The sequence below is a fragment of the Eleutherodactylus coqui genome, chromosome 13, assembly GCF_035609145.1.
Source record: "Eleutherodactylus coqui strain aEleCoq1 chromosome 13, aEleCoq1.hap1, whole genome shotgun sequence".
Lineage (NCBI taxonomy): Eukaryota > Metazoa > Chordata > Amphibia > Anura > Eleutherodactylidae > Eleutherodactylus > Eleutherodactylus coqui.
Window position 1 is genome coordinate 65,034,203 of NC_089849.1, and position 21,545 is coordinate 65,055,747.

The 21,545-nt window shown below is 41.8% G+C and overlaps 1 long non-coding RNA gene across 1 annotated transcript; it reads left to right on the forward strand.

Moving 5' to 3' along the window:
* Positions 1-8,371: 8,371 nt before the first annotated feature.
* LOC136587733 (uncharacterized) lies at positions 8,372-21,106 on the forward strand. Its single transcript, XR_010787487.1, has 4 exons — positions 8,372-8,387; positions 10,752-10,848; positions 16,292-16,482; positions 20,668-21,106. It is a non-coding gene; the product is annotated as an uncharacterized lncRNA (long non-coding RNA).
* The last annotated feature ends 439 nt before the right edge of the window (positions 21,107-21,545 follow it).

Below are 21,545 nucleotides of genomic sequence, written 5' to 3' on the forward strand. Positions count from 1 at the left end.
CAAGCTGACTGCATTCAGTAAGCATCACCAGGCAGAGAAGACCAAGCAGCAATGCAGGACATGCAGGGAGACATAGAGGTGCGTATATGACCGTTTGGTATGTTGTTGCATGTGGCACATGTTTTTGAAAAAATAAAACTTGGATAACACATTTCATGGCAGATTTCCACTCTTTCAGCAGTACAGTAGGTCCACGATTGGATATCGCACAACTACAATGGTCTGACTGACCAGGTACTCTCAGCTCTGATCAGGCAACTGCAGGGCTTTCAACAGCTCTTACTCTCAACCTGCACCCAATCTCTTCCACAGCAGGCCTGTACAGCTTTTCTTGTGGCTCACAACTCTGGCTACACCCAATCTTGCACTGACCTCTTGTATTTGCTGTTTACTCCACCACCATGGCCAACTTACATGCCACACCCCACGTTTTGTACCAAACTCAGCCACCAGCATGTGGGGCAAGACATGCCCTACCATTAATCTGTTAGACATGCATGCCTGCCCCCATAGTTCAACAAGTCTTCAAAGTTGCTACTGTGACAGGGATCAAGCCCACTCACAGAATGTCCACATGGGCCATCACAGAGACTGTTACATCAATCCGGACTTCAACAGTACATATTAGCAATGTACAATAACCCTTAGTTGTTATCAAATTTCTTAATGTAAACCTCTGCACTTACATAACGAACATCAATAACTATATCATTTCCCCTCATAGACATCAGCATTTATATGCAGGGGCATAACTAAAGGCTCAGGGGCCCTGATGCAAAATGTGAGCTGGGGCCCCCCCTCTATCTGTATCTGTACCCGTACCCATACCTAAACCATGCTGCACAGAGGCATAACTTGAAGCTTCTGGACCCCAATGCAAAACCTGTAACAGGGCCCCCAACTATAATACTTTATTCATAGTACTGGGCTCCCTATATGGAGAAGAGAGGCCTTATGGGCCCCCTAAGGCTCCTGGGCCCGGGTGCATCCACATCCCCTGCATCCCCTATAGTTACGCCCCTGTTTATATCCCTTTCCTCAACAGACATCAGCAATACATGTCACTTACCTAAATAATCTCTAGCAGATATAATACTTCCCATCTACACAAGATTAAAGGGGCTGTCCACTTTCTACTACTTTTTACAGTTTTTATTTATGTAATTATAGAATATGAAATCATACGTGGTGCTCAGCCAATCAGAGGCAGCGCTTCCTGGAGGTGGGGATTTTCCAATCCCTGTCCAGAAGACATGCTCAAGATGAGTGCCGGAGACCAGGGAGAAGATTCAGCGGAGCTGGTCAGCGCTACTTAGGTGATGTTGCTTTTTGTTTTTGCGACATCATCACCAGAAAACACAGCGATATTGCATGGACTACCGATGCGATATTGCTGTAATTTTTTGCGGCAAAATCTACCTTGTGGAACCACTTGTTTGATTGATGGCCTGCTGGGACAAAGCAGTTTTCTCATCTGATACACCCCTGTGAAGTAAGTGACTTATTTCTCCTTCTTATGGTCTTCTTTTTATGATCTGCCCTCTAGAGCGCTGGGGTATTTTTACTGATGCATTGTCCACTTGTTTCTCTTGCCATCCGATACCCTATTTGGAAGCCACCACCGGCACTCTCCCTCTTCTCTTCGGATGTCCTTGTGACCAGAGCCAACGGACCAAATTTATTTGCCAATTTTATCGCCATCTGGGACTTTGGACATGGCAGACTGCCTCTTACAGGGGCAGCTCGATCACGCCAGGTAAGTCACCTTCCATTTTTCCTAACAGTATCTACACCTCCTGACCTTAGGGGCGCCGCCTTGCTGATTATATTGCTCACAAAGTGCTACTTTAATGCACATTTTGCATGCATTTCATTGAATGGAACCAACTCTAATACTCTTCCCTTATTCCTAGAACCCATGATCACAAGCCCTATACTGTTAATGCTTCATAGTCACTAATTTCATTTTGATCCATATAATTGCTGTAGATGCACAGAAGTCATGAAAAACATCCAACTAATGCGAATATTTGAAATTTCCAAAAGGTTGTAATTTTAACATATTGTTAATTAAATGAGGCATAAGTAAAGCTTCATTGATTCCTTTGGACTCAATGTTTTGAAATAAGAATTCCACATAGCCCGCTTTCAAACGAAAGAAGTTTTCCTTTTTATACTATAAATTGACCTTCTGTAACGCTCAAAATTTTATCTCATTAGTGATGTTGTAGTGCAAAAGTTTGCATATATCTTGCTTTAGTGTGTTCTAAAGCGTCTTTTCAATTTCTCTTTATTCCTTTTGCAAATGAGCAGGGCATTTCTAATGATATGTAACATCCTATCTTTTCAATATGGTTTTAAAATGCTTTATTTGTGAAACCTTATATACATGGCAGAGCTTTTGTTCTCTACACCACAGACGTATAGTAGGGCCCTGGTGGACTCTATGAGTGGTATATGATGGCACCAAGCTGCTCAGAGTATCCATTGACATTGCGATGCATATTCACTCGTTCTAATGATAAACCATTTGTTGTAAACGGACCCTTAATTATACTGGCTCACCCAAGATGAAAGACCCCTAAATAGAACTATTTTTCTAACAAGACCAGACTCAGGCTGGTCTTACACGGATGGGTCGGATTCCGCATTCAGGAGAGCCCGCAGTGGAATCTGTCTCTGGTCCCACCCGGCAACCCTGTGGACCTCTGATTTTCTGCATTCTGTATGACTGGAGGTGATTGCTGTTGATCATCTTTGTTTTTCCTGTTTGATGCGAGTACCTGTGACCTTTCCATACTCTCAATTGAGGATGGGCCATGGGTTGGACGGCTTCCATTGACTTCCATGGAAGCCGTCCGTGCGGAATGCACACAAAAAAAGAACGCGCTACAATTTTATTTCCGTGCACAGGAATCACTGTTTGCTCTTGTGAGCGGACATGCAAATGTTCTAATCTTTGAATGTGTGCGGAATACCATTAATCGTCCGTACGGGTGACGATCGCGGATTCCGTAATTCAAATCCGGATGTGTGAGACCGGCCTCACTCTCTACAGGTAATGATAGCTAGAAGTCTACCATCCCCAACACCTAGTTCAGTAACTAATGACTGGGCAATTATGTGAGCATGATTAGGAAAAGAGTGAGCTGTGGGACCAGTGTGGTTGGCGCATCAGACTAGTTCTGCCAACCTCTAATCTTTAAACAGAGCCATGTCTTAGAGTCTAGAGTTCATACTGTAAAAAGTATTAAGAAGTAGACTATGTGGGGAAAAGTGGGAACTGGAACCAGCGTTCCTTCTCAACCAATAATATAATATTATTATTTTATTTTTTGAGCATCTCCTGACTTGATTTATCTCTTAACCCTTTGCAATTCAATTTTGGATTCAGAGTTTCCTAGGGGAATTTCTCTTTCTGCCATTATACAATGGCACCATCTGCTGGCTAGAGCCAGTACTACGGTATGGGACAAGCTGGAGAGGCCCCCGACAACAGAGCGGCCAGTAATATACAGTAAGAATACCCTGCCGGACGTCTTCCGACATTGGAGCTTTACAGCCTTTAATCAGAATGTCTTTAGACGTCAGACAGTGGATTGGAAAGGGTTAAGGGTCCCACAAATGCAATGAATAGCACCTTAATAAAATTAGGCATAACAATATTTCTATCCTGAATGTGATCTATCTGACTACATCATTAAGAGCTTATTGATAAGATTATTATAGGACATTTAGATCTAGTAGCTTTTTACCAACCCCCAAGTAAATGAGGTGTTATACAATCTAACACATCCACAAGACAGGCAAATTTAAAAGGTTCAGTCGCAATTAAAATGATTCAACTCTCCTTGCAAATTAGGTTTATTTGACAAATTAGCAAACTTTCAGCAATTTGCAAACAAAAAAAATAATCAGGCGAGAACAATTAAAATAGGTCAACACAACTAATATAACAAGTGGTTTCTCCAAATGCAACACAAGATGTCACTTTTAATGATGTCTGCAGTCTCAGAATTATTCATCCCCTTCATGACAAATGTCTTTAGTACTCAGTAGAGGACCTTTTGCTGTTATGACTTGCTGCAAACATGACACATAACCAGACCCCAGCTTCTGACAGGGTTCCTGAGGAATATCAGCAAATTCCTTATAGATAATAGCCTCAAGTTCATTAATATTCTTGGGTTTGCATGCTGCAACTGCCTTCTTCAAAGCCCATTTTTTTGAGGTTCTTGTCAGGCAAGTGTGATGGCTAGAGATGAGCGAGCATACTCGTCCGAGCTTGATACTCGTTCGAGTATTAGGGTGTTCGAGATGCTCGTTACTCGTAACGAGTACCACGCGGTGTTCGAGTCACTTTCATTTTCTTCCCTGAGAAATTTGCGCGCTTTTCTGGCCAATAGAAAGACAGGGAAGGCATTACAACTTCCCCCTGCAACGTTCAAGCCCTATACCACCCCCCTGCAGTGAGTGGCTGGCGAGATCAGGTGTCAGCCGAGTATTAAAATCTGCCCCTCCCGCGGCTCGCCACAGATGCATTCTGACATAGTTCAGGGAAAGTGCTGCTGATGCCGGAGCTGCGATAGGGAGAGTGTTAGGAGTGATTTTAGGCTTCAAGAACCCCAACGGTCCTTCTTAGGCCATAGAAATCGCAGATCGTACCTATGTGCGATCTGCGATTCCTGTTCTCTTCTCTATATGCGCTCAACGGGGCCGGCGGCAGCAGCGCCGACCCAATTGAGAACATATAGAAGACAAATCATTCTTCTCTGCCACAGCTGTAACAGCTGTGGCAGAGAAGAACGATGTTTGCCCATTAAATTCAATTGAGCCTGCAATACAGCAGGTTCCACTGAAAGCAATGGGCTGCCGGCGATCGCGGGATGAATTGTTGGGAAGGGCTTAAATATATAAGCCCTTCCCTGCAATTCATCCAGAAATGTGTTACAATAAAAATATATACCGTATATACCGGCATATAAGGCGACGGGGCGTATAAGACGACCCCCCAACTGTCACCTTATACGCCGGGAATACAGCAGAGCAAAGAATAAAAATCATTACTCACCTCCCCCGGCGTTCTGCGGTGCTGCTGCAGGCTGTCGCTCCCTCCTGGTCCCCGGCAGAGCATTGCTTTCTGGATGCAGGGCTTGAAATCCCCGCCTCCAGAAAACACACGTGCCTTCAGCCAATCACAGCCATTCAATGACATCATTGTCATATATACAAAAATGCTCGGGTCGCCCATTGACTTCAATGGGGTTCGTTACTCGAAACGAACCCTCGGGCATCGCGAAAAGTTTGTCCCGAGTAACGAGCACCCGAGCATTTTGGTGCTCGCTCATCTCTAGTGATGGCCACTCTATAATCTTCTAGGACGTTTTCTGAAACCAAGCCCTGGTGAAGTTTGATATGTACTCAGGATCATCATCCTGTTGGAAAGTCCAAAGGTGCTCAAGCTTTAGTTTCCTAACAGAAAGCATGAGATTTTCTTCTAGGACTTCCTGATACTTGATTGAACCCAAAATGTCCTCGCAACCGGCAGATATCACATGTGCCAGAGGAACCAAAGCAGCCCCAGAGCATCGCTGAGCCACCGCCATGCTTCATTGTAGGTAGGGTTTTTTTTTCAGTGTGTGTTTCATTCTTTCTCCTTCAGACATTTTGCCTATCCATAGGCCTGAAAATTTCCAGTTTTGTTTCAACGCTTCATACAACAAAATCTCCAAATGTATTTGGCTTATTTATATGGCTTTGGGCATATAGGAGATGGCTTTTCTTGTGCTTTTGGGTCAATAGAGGTATAAGTCTTGAAATTCAGACATAAAGACCTTCAACGTATAGGAAGTGCCTTGATGTGCCAACAGAAACTTCAGTGCCTACTGCCACTAAATCTTGCTGCAAGTCTTTTGCAGTTGCTCAAGAGTTTTTCACCACCGAGTTCCTCAGGAATTTGGTAGCAGCCGGTAATAGCTTCCTCTCATCCAGATAGTATAAACTGTGTTCCTTTAACTTTGATCTTGTGAACTAAGCTTCCAACTGTATCTCTAGAAACATTTAGTTCCTTTGCTATCTTTTTTTTATCCTTCTCCTTGTTTGTAAAAGGCAATGATCTTTTCTCTTAACTTTCTGGACCACCCTCTCAACTTAAGGCCCTCTTACACACAACAATTAATGCTCAAAATTAGCTCAAAAGCCATCTTTTGAGCGATAATCGATGTGTGTAAATGTGCCCATCTTTCACTTTCAGTTAAAATGCGCCCATGAATTTCAGTTCGGCATAAAATTCAGCGCTCGACAGAAGAGCTGACAAGAAGGACTGCATGCTGTTATCTTCCCAGGGCGTGCTGAGTACATTGTCTCAGCTGTCAGCCCCGCGACAGAACAAAGGAAATGTATTCAGAGAACAGACCACCACCTGTTCTCTGAATATAGCTCCCGGCGGCTCACATGCATTGCTTAAGCTACTAATTGTTACTAATAGGCATAAGTACCAATTAGTAGTTTATGCAAAATGATCGTAACAAAAAAAGCCATCTTTTGAGCGATCATCTTTGTGTGTAAAAGGGCCCACATTTCTAACAACCGATAAAAAATCACAGTCAGCAAAGCACTAGCCGCTCCAGATATTTGATCTGTTCTATCTCAAGCACACCTGATAAAAGCAATGAAGTCCTTGATTAGTTGTATCAGGTGCGTTTGAGACAACACCTGACTGGATAATGTTTGCTCTTATGACGGATTCTATTCAGGGGGTGGAATAATTCAGAGATTGCAATAGTCATTAAAAAAGTTATTTTTTATTGAATCTGGAGAAACCACTTATTACTCGTATATTGGTTGTTTTGAGCTATTTAAATTGTTCTTGCTTGATTGTTTGTTTTTTTTTGCAAACAGCTGAGCATTTGTAAATTTGGCAAATAAACATAATTCGCAATGAGGGTTGAATAATTTTGATTGCTACTGCTTATGACCATTTTTTTGCATTCAGTAAACAGGCTGCAGTAAATCTACTAAATTGAGTTATGATATCTCTTATAATTAGTGTTCTGCTTTATATTACCGGGTTGCTAATCAGCCTATAGGTAATTGGTAATCTTCTAGATTTGATCGAGTCAAAGTTAAGATTCCTATGTAATTGTTGGAAACAAGTGACATATCACCAGCATCATTTCTGCATAATCTGGATTATATACAGTAAGGTCTGCACCAAAATTGAAATCTGAAGAATGAGTCAAACAAACAGCTGAATGGCCCCACCAATACAATAGGAGAGATTTACAATATATGGAGATCTTACATCCGCAGCCGGCTAAACGTTGCAGCCATTTCTCACTTAGGTATTGCATTTTCAATCATTTCCTGAAATCAGTCAATCTCGGAGCATTACACGGTTTTGCACATGTATTAGCCACAAATCTTTGCACACGCGTGTTTATTAACATACAATCTATTCCCTTCTTACCCTCTTGGGATGATTCCAACATAAATTGTGTCTTTACTACAGTTTACTTAAGTCTGAGTGCTTTGCAATTAAAGCAATAAAATGTTTATGCAGGAATAAATCTGTTTTAATGAAACTTTCTCTCCGTCAGGTTTTTAAAGCAAACCTTGAATTTGCAATTAGAATATACATTTCCTGCCTCACTCTCCAGCTGTTACTGTCAGAGATCCCAGAAACGATACCAAGCTAATCCCTGCAGGCTCCAGAAACCAGGGAGCTGCGAGAGTCTTACCGGGCTAAATGGAGATGGTGGGGACAAGACCTGGAATGGCAGAAATTCATCTACTGGGACGCAATTAGAAGTATCCAAAAATGTAGATGGAAGGAACAACTTTAATGTAGTTCTATATTTTTAGTGGCTGGAACACGGAGTACATTTCAATTTATTCCAAAAGGAATTTTGTAACAAAATGAGTGAAAACAAGACCGGCATATTCTATAATGGCACTGCAGATTTAGTGGAAATATGCAGCCACAAGAGGGGCGAGTCAGCTGTCAGGCACTCAAACACAGCTGAAGTTTTCAGATAGCGAGAACAGGCATGGGGTTTATTACCATCTCTGACTTCTATGACGCTTAATGAGTATCATGAACACAATGTTATACTAATCCAGGAGCAATACCTGACAGATTAGTCCTAGACAATACGATAAATCTTGTGTGGATGACCATTTGGGATAGAACTGCTTTGTTTTAGCATATCAGCTCTTAAAATGTAGGTGTTACGTGTGCTGCTGGGACCTGTTGTACTATGTACTCCCAGCAGCACTCTCAGGGTTAATTGAGCTGGCTGGGTGTGGTACTTCCTGCTAGCCAATCTCCTGGATCTGTGCTCACATATAACCCAGCTCCTTGTCAGTCTCTGTGTGGGTTCCCCATGGTGAGTACTCATGTTGGGTCTGTGGCCTGTAACTTGTTATCAGTCTTGTTCTGCTTGTCCCACTCTGATCTGTGTTAGCAAGTAAGTCTATTGTGTGGCTCTGCTTCCCCAAGATTGTCTGGACACCTGTTGTCCTAGTCTGCAGTACATGCAGCCCCCTTTTCCTTCCCCCTGTTCAGGTGCAGCCTCCAGAAATTTTATGTCTTACTCCGGGTGTCAGTTGGTGTAACTGGACACTCCCTTATGTCAGCTTGTGTAGCTGACTGTCTATTCCCCCTGGTATGAGGACACATAGACTTGCTGTGTGCATGTGAGTTCTGAGTGGTGTCTGTCTGGTTCTGTTACCTGTACTCTGTCCTGTTCCTGATGCAGCTGGCGGTGTGTCCAGTGCTCTGTTCTGTCCTGTTGCAAGCTTTGCTGAGTGATTTCTGTCTTGCTGGTTCATGTCCGTTTGTAAGTTTAAATTCTGTCAGTTTCGTGTCAGTCTGCTGCGTGATCTGCTATCTGTGTCCTGTCCTGTTGCAGCTTTCTGTGTGAACTCTGTCCGGTTCTGTTGGACTCCTGGATAGTGTAGGGACTAGCGGTATAACCAGGAGCCGTGAAGTGGCCCGCTAGCTTCCATGTGTTGTACAACATGTCAACCAATACCTGGTATTTGTATTCAGCTTATCTGTTTCTAGTGGTGGCATGTTGTGTGCCGTGTATCCTGTTCTGTCTTTGTCATGTAGCATGGGGATGCTTTCTGTTCTGTGGCATGGTTCCTAGGATCAGCTAGAGCTGAGTTCCGAAGACCGCTGGGCTGCCCTTATTGGGGCAATGTTCCCCGCTTAGGTAGGGCTTTGCCATTCCTCCGGTTAGCACAGGGTCAGTTGCCTGAAACCTGTGTGATCCCGTGTGACCGTGGTGCTACCTGTGTGCGTCCATCCCATACATTACATTTTCCCATTTTTGGGTGCGATCGTGTGGGCTCCCGTGCTTAGCTTGCCCACACGATCGTAACAGTAGGAGCAAGAATGGTTTTTCTTCCAAGAACTAGGGTGGATATACTCTTATGGTGGTCAAGCAACCAAAGGCTTTGGTGGAAAAGCCATGGGGAATGCTGTAAGAACCCTTCTTCCTTATCCATTGTCATAATGAAAGTGCTTTTCAAAAACGCATTTTATGTTACAGTCAATTGAAGCTGTCCGTCCCGTGATACATCTGCAGTGTGAGCACAGCGGAAGTACCACGAGAATCCACATCACAGGCTAGATTCGGTGCATCATGAGATCCGGATCCGGAGAGGTGAGTATAGGGTCCCTGGGGGGCGTCCCGGGTCTGATTCAGCTGCAATATTTCACAGTTGAAATCTGACCCGGCCATGGGCATGAGGCCTAATAGTATATAGTGCAAATTGTCACAAAGAGTATGGAGGCTGAGCTTGGAAGCATAGTGTAAATGCATACCAGTGGTGTTTCAGAGGATCTCCAGATGCATTACAACATGAGGTTGGGGGAGCCCCCAAAACATTGCTAGTGTGCAATCACTTTAATTTTCCATGCTCCTCTCCATGTAGACATTTGCACTGTGAACTATCAATTGGCACTTGGACGAATATATCTAGAGATGAGCGAGCACCAATATGCTCGGGTCCTCGTTATTCGAGTCAAGCTTTTTGTAAAATTCGAGAGCTCTATTCGAGTAGACTTCAATAGGAGACTCGAGGATTTTTGTATGGGACCCTGCCAAGCTTTTTATTTCCCCTGCGTTCCCTCTTTCTTTCTCTCTCTCTCTCTCTTTCTCTCCTCCAAGCCAGCCACAAACTACCGTTAACATGCGCAGCGTCGCAGCGGGGAGGGGTCAAATCTGACACATCAGCGATGGGGAGGGGCCAAAACTGGGGTGGGGTCGAACACAGCGTGATGCTCGTTCGAGTAGCGAACACTATCGAGTATGCTAATACTCAAACGAGCATCAAGCTCGGAAGAGTACGTTCGCTAAACTCTAAATATATCCAATAAATGTATCTATTCAATTGAGAAAATCTAAAAAAGCAATTTTTCAAAGCATTTCCTCTTCTTGTGTATGTGTTTTGTGGATGCATATTGACGAAAAATTGCCAGCTACATTTTCTACACATGGATCAATGGAGGAGTCCCCTTTGAATTTGTTTCTGTGACCTCCCAAAGCCCTTTATAGTGTATTACACAGTCCCCTAGGCTCCAGAAAAATAATACAGAGTGTTTTACAATTGTGGTTCTGTTTAAAGTCCACCAAGAGTATGCACAACCGTTAAGCTTTTGTGCCACTATAAAGAAGTGTAACTGCTAAGCCTATGTGCCTCTCTGTGAGAACAAATGCTGTACAATCAATTCTGGCTTGCAGAAAGTTTCAGTGACATTTCCAGCAAGACATAGCCTCCTCACAGGCAACTCCGGAACTGCACCCTGGCCCCAGGAGAACACCTATGATTTTGGATCAGGTGAGATATGCAGCTTCTATTATAAAGGGCACAGAATGTTAGACTACAAAGTCTGTGTAGCTGTCTGAACTTTGTGTATCTCTTAAAAATGGAACAAACAATTTTAATGCAGCATGTAAAAATATTTAGGCTCATGATAATTATTGCAAATTTAATTTTATCTTATTTAAAGAAATCTACTTACCGGTAATTATATGCTTCAGTATTAGCAGCTTTTGAAATTTACCTGAGAATTACTCTTAAGCATTCCATGTTGAACCGTAAAGGAGTTAATCAGTCGTGTAAATCCGTGTTTCTCAACAACAGTCCTCAAGCACCCCAACAGGTGATGATTGGAGGATATCTTATATAGGGAGCACTTGTGATAATTACTAAGGCATTGACAGTAATTATATCACCTGTGCTAAAGAAACCCTGAAAGCATGACCTGTTAGGAGTACGTGAGGACTGGAGTTAATAACGACAGGTGTACATGAAGCAAGGTATAGGTTCAAACCATCACATCCCACCAACCAGGGACTTGTTGTCCCTCGAATGCACAATCCTTCCATTACTTGTAAGAGGGTAGGATGGCATGATCTTCTGGTTGGTTCCCCTTTACTTTGAGGCTAACTTTTCTGTAATTGTGGCGAGATGAGCCATGTGCAAAGTCACACAACCCATGGATAGGAGGGAAAGGGCTATCTTTAGCTGAGCCCACATCCCACAAGGTCCCTGTGGACTTTGCTATACTTGTCCTGGATGATCTACTCCTTTGGTCTTCAACGAAACCTAATGAGGCTGCATAAACTACATATAGCAAATAGTGTTTAAACAAAAAGTTATGACACCACTGTAGCAAATGCATGCAATCAGGGTCTCCCAACCCTAACAGAAATCCAGTCACAAAGAAATGCACAATCCAATCTCCTTCATATGAAATCAGTTGTTATATGTGTACATATGCACAATGCCAAACAAACACTCTATATGTACAGTATAATCCAAGAGTGTTAACTCATGATCAGGGGCCAAATAGTTGTGTAAAGGCCCATTTACACGTAATGATTATCGCTCAAAATGCGTTCAAATGACCGAAAATGAGTGATAATCGTTACATGTAAATGCGGGCATTGCGTACTTTTGTTTGAAAAATGATTTTAAGGTGAACTTAAAATCCATCCTTCAGCTACAAATACATTTATCTCTCAGTAGACCGCAGGCTGTTATCTCTGCAGGGAGATGGCAGATAACATTGTAACCTGCTGGCAGCCACCATGAGAACAATGCGGCTGTGTGCACAGCTGGGCCTGTGATTACTCATACGCTACGTTTTGCAAACAGCTCCTGCAGGCCCTTTTACATGCAAATGAAGATGATAAAGTGTTAATGGCCATTAACACTTTATGGGAAAAGATTGCTAAATTTTTCAATGTTTTAGTCATTTGAAAGATTATCTTTGTGTGTAAATGGGCCTTAAAACATTCCAATAAAAAGTCCATAAAGTCCACCAGATGCCACTGTGATGTTTTGGGGATTGCATGCTTTCTCATGTAGAGATGAGCGAGCATACTCGCTAAGGCAAATTACTCGAGCGAGTATTGCCTTTTGCGAGTACCTGCCCGCTCGTCTCAAAAGATTGGGGTGCCGGTGGCGGTGAGCGGTGAGTTGCAGGAGTGAGCAGGGGAGAGAGAGATCTCCCTCCTATTCCTCCCCGCTCTCCCCCACCGTTCCCCGCCCCAGCTAGCACCCAAATCTTTTGAGATGAGCGGGCAGGTACTTGCAAAAGGCAATACTCGCTGGAGTAATTTGCCTTAGCGAGTACGCTCGCTCATCTCTTTTCTCATGCTTTGAAAAGGGACGATCCGCCAAGACATTGCACCTATGTCCGGTCAGGCTTGCTTCAACTCCTCCAACATCTCCTCATGAAACTGCACTTAGTTGGATTTGTGCTCTTGTTTTTATGGGACTGTTTAACACCAGTATTTGACTTTTGATCATGAGGCAGCACTCATAGATTTTGAATGTATGTTTTCGTAATAAAGACACATTTGCATATGAAGGACATTGGCTTGTGTATTTCATATAAACTACAACTTCACTGCTTCAATAGCTCTCTGCGAGAAAATAATTATGTTAACATAACCTGTAGAGTGATAATTACATTTGGGTAAGAACCCCTATCAGTACTCTTCCAACCACACAATCCATATAATAAGATACAAGGAGGTCAACTGGATTTTTTTTCATATATTCTGAGAATCTGTCATTTGGATAACGAAGCTCCTATGCGATGGGAAGTAACCAGCCAGACAGCGGGTCTAACCCTTTCTTGCACACTGGCAGCAGATGCTCTCTTCTCATGCCCATTGTTGTGAGATGCAGACTCTATTTGTAAATGTTTTCTTTTTTCTTCTTAGTAATAAATGACCTTTGCGTTCAAATGAATGTCATCTTGGTGTGACAGGGCAATTGAGTCAAATTATCTCTTTAATGGGGCTATTAATCCTACATCTTCACATCCTGTTTGCAACAAAGACATTAAATGTTGTATTAATGTGCTCAATAAAAGGGCGGTTGTTATTTATTTATTTCTTTCGTTAATCTCCTTATTTATTATAGAAATCTTGATTAAAAGGGTTCTAAAGTTTAATGTCATTAATGCTAAATGAGCAGAACACTCACAGTGTTTAGCTTCTGTCATTAGCTGCATGTTTCAAAGGGGAGCCTAAGAAGAGATCTTGTTAGCTGTGACACGGAGCATGTGTGCTCCTGCTTGGATACTCTACACCGCTACATTACTAACCCGGCGGAGGAACTGCCTGCTTGGGTGTAATATGTGCATAGTATCATATATGTAAGGCCGAAAAAAGACATATGTCCATCCAGTTCAGCCTATTAAGCCCCCTTGTTGATCCAGAGGAAGGCACAAAAAATTATAATGAGGTCGGAGCCAATTTAACCCATTTAAGGGAAAAAATCCTTCCTGACACCAGACTTTATATCTACTGTATGTATTCGGCTTCCATCAGCATCTTTGGAGCATGCTTATAAAGCAATGAAGTCAGGAAGGGTATTGTTTCTCTTTAAGGACTGCATCTAGAAGGTGTATAAGGAGACTTATAAAGCCATTCATGCTCTTCTTGGAAATATGCAAATGAGAAGATGGAACAATACCTCTGTAGCTACAGCTATTGGAAGGCAGTATTCCTGCAAGTCAATGTCAGACTTTTTTTAAACAAGCCTTATAACAATGACTGGGAATTGTGAGCCAAAACCAGAATAACCATGCACAGACAGCTGTTTTGGGGTGATTGCCTCTCATCAGTGTGCAAATGAGAAGATGAAAAAATACACAGTAATTGTTACAAGACTTGTTAAAAGGTCATTGTTCCATCCTACCATTTGCATAAATTTCCCAGAGGATCATGCATGGCTTTATAAGTCTCCTGACACCTACTAGGTGCTCCCCCTAGGGAGAAGCTTTACCTCTCCTGATCCATATCAGGAGAGGTACATGGTCATTTGTCACAGCCTGACCAATCAGAGGCAGCTCTCACTCACACCCATTCATGAATTCATGAATGACAGCTGAGAGCTGCCCCTGATTGGCTCAGCGCTGAGCCAATCAGAGGCAGCACTCACTCACCCATTCATGAATTCATGAATGGGTGCGAGTGAGAGCTGCCTCTGATTGGTCAGGCTGTGACCAATCAGAGGCAGTTCATTCAGCAGGCGGGGATTTTAAATCCCCGGCTGCTGAATACTACAGAGAGCAGTTCAGGAGAACTGAAGCCGGCCGCGGCTGAACTCCGTCTGCTGGGACCAGGGGAGTATATATATATTTTTTTATTTTTACACAATTCTGGATGAATTGCAGGGAAGGGCTTATATATTTAAGCCCTTCCCGAAAATTCATCGTGAGATCGCCCGCAGCGCATTGCTTTCAATGGAGCCGGCTGTATTGCCGGCTCCATTTAATTCAATGCGCTGGACAGCTCTGGCCCTTTTCTATTTTTTTTTTTACACATTTTAGGATGATTTTCAGGTAAGGGCTTATATTTTTAAGCCCTCCCCGAAAATTCATCCCGCGCTCGCCGGCAGCCCATTGCTTTCAATGGAGCCGGCTGTATTGCCGGCTCCATTGAATTCAATGGGCTAACATCGTTCATCTCTGCCACAGCTGTTACAGCTGTAGCAGAGGAGAATGATCTTTATGCTGACAGTGCAGGGGGGGGGGGGGGTCTCACTCTTGCCACTATTGTGACTTAATAGTGAGACGTCGGAGCCCGAAATGCAGCCCTGCATGTTGCTCCTCGCCTGCCCTACCCATTTCTGTGTTTTTTACATGACTTTGGTGATTTGCTAAGATTTTCACAAATGAAAACTTTAGTGGAGCACCAGTCATATACAAAAATGCTCGAGTCGCCCATTGACTTCAATGGGGTTCGTTACTCGAAACGAACTCTCGAGCATCACTGAAAGTTCGACTCGAGTAACGAGCACCCGAGCATTTTGGTGCTCGCTCATCTCTAGATATGATACCTTTTAATGGCTAACAAAAATACATGATGTTATAGCGAGCTTTCAAACCTACTTAGGGTCCTTCTTCAGGCTTAATGAAATAGATGGGCCCTAAGTAGGTTGGAAAGCTCGCTATAACATCATGTATTTTTGTTAGCCATTAAAAAGTATCATATCTACAAGATGACTTTGTTTCTCTTACTGAGAACAATCCCATTTTGCTCTACTGGCTAACATGGTACCAAACTTTTTTCGTTTTACTAAGAAGTTTCTCACACCTGCTAGGTGTTCTCCCTAAGGAGAAATTTTACTCTGGGTTCAAACACAGCATGTTGAAGTGTTGATTGGATTCTTTTCAGACATTTTCCCATAGAAGAAAGGAATATAAAAAATGCCAACCAAAAATGCTAGTAAGAAAATGCCTGAAACTCAGAAAAACTATGAAGAAGGCTTCAACTAATAAACCCCTTTAAGTACATGTCTTCCTCTATTACTTTTTTCCAAATTATTTGGATACCAATCATTGTAAAGGGTCCATTCTGTCTTCCACAAATTCACTAACCTAGCATAGGCATAACACAGGCAAGACATTTTTGCTGTGCGCATTATTTTATATCTGCTCATCCAATGTTAGACACTCTGCATGACTTTTGCTAAGTATACACCATAAAATTTCACTATATTTCAGATGTCAGATAAATTAGATCAGCGGCTGTAGGCTTAAACTGATGTTCTAGGTTTTTGGGGTCTCATTGTTCGCTTCTCTGCTATAGCTACAAGAAGAGATAATCTGTGCAAAAGAAAAATGGATATTTAAAGTGACTCTGTAAGGACAGTCTGCTCATCAATTTCCTGTGCTGCTCAAATGCTATTCTAGGTGATTGAATTTGACCACACTTATCTGAATCAGGTTTAAAATTGATATTAATTTTGCTTGCAGGATCCAGCTTTCAGGAAGGTGCCCAGGACTAACTCTGCTTACAATCACACACCGGTCGAGAAACATGACAAGCTGTGAGGAACAGTGATTTCATTAAGACAGCTCCCATGATGTATCATAATGTGATACTACTGAATAATAGCAAATGACTGTGGAAGGGACGTCTCCAAACTTACTTACAGTTGCTATTGGTATGTTGGCAACATTTGTCTCATGACACTGAAAATAAAATTTAACTCTTCTTCTCCTTCTGTTCTGCATACAGAAAATGCATTATATATTAAGTTATGGCAGTCAGCCACCGGAGATCAGTGCAAATAGCAGAGGGAGAATGGAGACTGGTGGATTTCTACAGTTAGCAAGATGCTACATTACAGAAAGTATATTCACTATTCCAATGGATGAAAAGAGGATCTACAGAACAAGTTATGGAATTATGTTTGCTTCATTATGGATTATAGATCTCTTCAAATAAGAGTTGCTACCTGAAAGAGTAAAGCACTTTGCATCAAAAGGACTCTAAAAATAGGAAAAAATGGCAACAGCCTGCTTAGTTGCATACGAGACAACTAATATAATTATCTTGTTAAAGGGATTCTCCATTTTGAACCTCCCATCTAGTGTTTAGCGAAGTAGAACCCTGTTTCGGGTCGAACTTGCTAAAAGTTTGGTTTGGCACAAACTAGAACCTAGCTTTTAGTAAAGTTCTATCCAAGATATGGTTCTACTGGTTTGGTTTGCTCAATACTAGTCTTGTAAACTGATGTATGTTGCTGTTGCTAGCAATTTAGTTATTCACAATGCTCAGCGACCCTACAGGCAAGCTCCCTTCATGTTTTTTGGTTTTGCGCTGCCTGTTACAGTTGTGTGATATCCATGCCAGTATCAGCTCTGACAGTATCAGCCATCGTGTCCTCTGCCTCCAGGTCATCTTTTATTACTGATCTGTCCAAGCATTATAGATATTTCTAGTGACTCTGCTTGCATTACATGGCCAAAATACGTGAACCTGAGTCTGGCTATCTTGCCCTCCAGTGATATATCGTCTCTTATAAGCTTCAGGACTTCTCTGCTTGTTACTCTCACCATCCAGGACATATGCAGCCGTTTTTGCCAGTACCCCAGCTCAAACGCATTAATCCTTCTTCTATCAGCTTTTTTCGCAGATCAGCTTTCACATCCATACATGGCTATGGGGAAAACGTTTTTGGTTTTTTTTGCACTATCCTGCGTTTAGTTGTTATACCGATATCCCTTATTTTTCAGATTTTGTCCTTGTTTAGCATCGTGCTTCGCCCCAATACTATCCTATGTTTTATCTCTGGCATAGATTCTCCAGCCTGGTCAATTTGTGAGCCAAGGAAGATGAAGTTAGCATGCATTCTAAGACCTCATTATCGATTTTGATTGGAATTTGGCCATTTTTTTGCAGTTGTCATAATTTTAGTCTTCTTTAAATTTGCATAATTTTTTTCCCTTTCAGTTTCAATCTTACATACCAGCTGCTTCAGACCTGCTTCTGTTTCTGCAAACATCTAGTCAAACTGGTGTATAACACCGCCTAAATGCCATAAATGCCCTGTGTAACCCTCTCATAGTGATACACAGGGCTATTACTGCTCCTAAACAGTGTTATACACCAATTTTAGGTGTTTTGATGAACTTCTGAATCAGTTTGAACTAATTCAGGCTTAACCGAACTTTTTGCAAAAGTTCATTGAACTAGCCGAACTGCACTTTTCAAAAGTTCACTCACCAGTACTCCCATCTATGCAGCTAGATCTAAATTGGATATGCCTTACAGGGGAATGCTAATGCCTGAGTAGAACAGTAGAAGTTACTTGAAGCTCTAGATCCTCATTGCAATATCTGTTACAAAACTGCCCAACTTTCAGTTGCCATTTATACTAATACATTCTTATATAGCAGAGGGGCTTTTAGGCCTCCTCAGGCAGCAGGGCTTATACACCCCTTGTATACAGAACTGAGCATTGCTATAAAATGCAATTTCATTCCCTGCATAAGACCTATCAGTCAACAAAAAGCAATGTGCAACGTGTTATAAAATAATGTGCATAGTGTTATCTACTACTAATATGACTATTAGTATTAATTGTATGAAAGTCATCAACAAAATCTCTCTGCTTGTAGCTGTATATAACTGTTCTTGCTCCCCTTGCCCAGACTTTGTGGCTCCCTCTTCCACTCTTTACGTATATGCTGGCTTTATTGTGTTGCCATGGCAAGCAGCACCCGCCATTAATGTCATTGAAAGTGGGGATTGAAAGCCTTGAATTTTTTGTCCCCGTGTTTCCCCGAAAATACGACAGTGTCTTATATTAATTATTATTCAAAAAGGTTTAACTTTTTTACATGTATAGCTGCCTGGACACTATTTAAATTGACTTTTTTAATTAACAGTTAGCAGGGCTTAATTTTGGAGTAGGGCTTATATTTCAAGCATCCCCAAAAAGCCTGAAGAATAATTTTGCATCCTCAAAAATTCTGGAAAATCATGCTATGTCTTATTTTCAGGGAAACAGGGTATGTTCCTAGAATCTTTTTCTAGCACACTTTCCTCACATTCCTTGCTGTTCTTGGCTCTAACCTTCATTTACTTCTTGGTTCTGGTTCCTGCACTTCTCCCTAGTTATGATCCTTTGACCACTTAGTTTCAATATCAACACTTTGCTACATTTTGTACTTTTTCTCTTGCCTGCTCCTGGGAAATAACTATAATCTGACCTTTTGACTTTGATTTCTGACTGTACATTGATTTTACCTTTAACTGTTGATACGTGAAGTGCCTGAACCATTGTCTGGAGACTATCCTGTGACCTGAGAAGTACCCAGCAGCAAAACCCATGCTTCTTCGAGGAGTAAAATATGAAGAAAAGGACCTGCATAGATTCTGTACTCTAGATTAGAATATGCAAATCCCATTCTACTCTAGAGAGTCCATTGTTCTCATTACCAATGTGGTATCACGCAGTTGTTTTTTTAATACTAGGAGATCCTAATGCACAAGCCATTTGTTCTTGATACAGCCAGTTTAGCAAGGGCAAACATACTGTTTGAGAGGACAAAAGAAGAGATCTTATCTACCGTTCGTTCTTCTGTGGGTGAAGGGCATTTAAAATGTAAAAATCATTGTTTGCTTGTAGTCTTGGTCCTGATGTTATGGCCGTGAATTTATGGTGATGAGTGGTTAAGTGTAACTGATGAACGCCGAAATTGGCATCCATCCAGATCAGATGATGGTGCTCGACAAATTGAAGTGGTTTTATTGGAAGATCGATGTGTTTTCCTGCGACTGTAGGATCAGAGATTTAATCTTTCTCAAGGCACAGAGTGGGACATTGTTAATAAGCATTTACAATATCGAAACGTTTTGTTGCAGCTGATCTGCCTTCCCTTTCTATGTGGATAGACAAGCTTTCTCAGATTTGCTGTTTCGAAGAGATAGCGAGTTGAGCGGCTGGTACCGGATGTAGATTTCTATGGGTTTGGAAACCATGGCTGGATTTCGTTAGGGTTTTGGGTTAACCCTCTCTATTCTTATTTTACACTTTGCTTGCTGGGGAGTTTGTCAAGCCATTGCTACACAACACCTTCTGCGCACTTGGTTCCTCCCGTAAATTTAGGACTCGATGAATACCTTTTACATTTGTCTTTTTAACTCAGGGACTGGGAATTTGCATCTCGATAACCACTTATTACTTTTTACCTTGTTCCATTTTGACTTGTTATACTTTATTTCATTTTACAAGGTTTTCAGATTTATTGTACTGTAGCAATAGCAATGTGGGTTCAAAAATAGTTGATATTTGCTAGGGATGATTGTCACATGCATTATGTCTTTGGGCAGTGGGAGACAAAATATCCAATGGAGTCCTGGTTATTCTGGGTAAAGAGTGTACCGAATCGGAAGCTGAGGCACTGGCCACTCTTTAGACTCTTGATTAGTTGATTTACCACTTATGTTAACAAATTGCCTGTTTTAATGTAAACATATGTATATTTAACAATAAAGATCTGCAAACCTCACAAAGGTGTACATTCAAAAAATCGGGGCATATAACATAGATCAAAATTATCTCATTTTCTGGTGCTGCACGGTGGTTTCCACCAAGGACAGTACAAGCCTTCATATGGCTATGTTAATGAAAAATGTAAAACGTTATGAATTTAAAGAGGGGAGAAGAAAATTCCCCCCAAATTTGTGGCATCCTCATGTCCACATCATTAAGGGGTAAAATAATAATATTTCGGTAGGCAAGAGGGGTGCCACGTTCCCTTTTCTCAGGCTTTAGTTTTTTCATGTTTGCCATCACTGGCTACTTGTCTTCTCTATAATAACTCTTTGCCTTTAACAGGGGAGTGTGTGGTGGTGCTGGGGACGGGCTCTTCCGATGACCATGGCCAGGATCGGAAATTTGGTGTGTTCTGCAAGAGTAACCGGTGAAGCAGTAACCTCGTTGATTCTCCAACGTCTCGGCTAATGAGCTTCCACATAGGAGATCTGAGTCTGTATTGGATTTTGTCTATGTCCGAGCCCTTTCTGGGGGAATGATACTCCTCGCTGAGTTAGAACTCACACACCGGAGAGACACTGCCCGTACTTTGAACCATTTCTGTGACAACCAAATGTGTTATCCGCATTAAAGGAATTCTGAGTATTGCAACATTTGCATCCTCTTTGCCCAATTATGACACATCTCTGTGTGCCATATACGGGCAACCATTGCCAGAGGTCAACTCCTCAATTATACCCGTGTCCTATTGGCTGCCGTCTCCACTTCCATCCTTACCTGCCCAGCCCACTACTGTAGACCAGTAGTTACATTACAATTCTTTATTTTTTACTATGCTTAGCTTTATTTCTAACAACAGTCATAATAAATATTATTAACTATTATAATAGAAATATTTTTATTAAATGGATGTCATCATATAGAAATAATATTAGTTCTCAAATGACTACAAAAATTTGCTATCTTATATCTGAATGTAGTCAGGAGAACTGTACATGAATGAATCAAAAGGGAATCAACGCTCTTCTACTTATGTGGTGTCAAGTCGAATCTTAATTAAGCCCAAAATACTACTCACCTTATTAGAATAGTACTAACAGTCCTTTACTGAACAACTACTGGACATATTGGGTTAACAGGAGCAACATCAATGTATTTCAAAGTCTTCAAGACCTCTTCTGCAGGCAGTAATACTCATGTTCAAGGAGCCTGAGAATGAG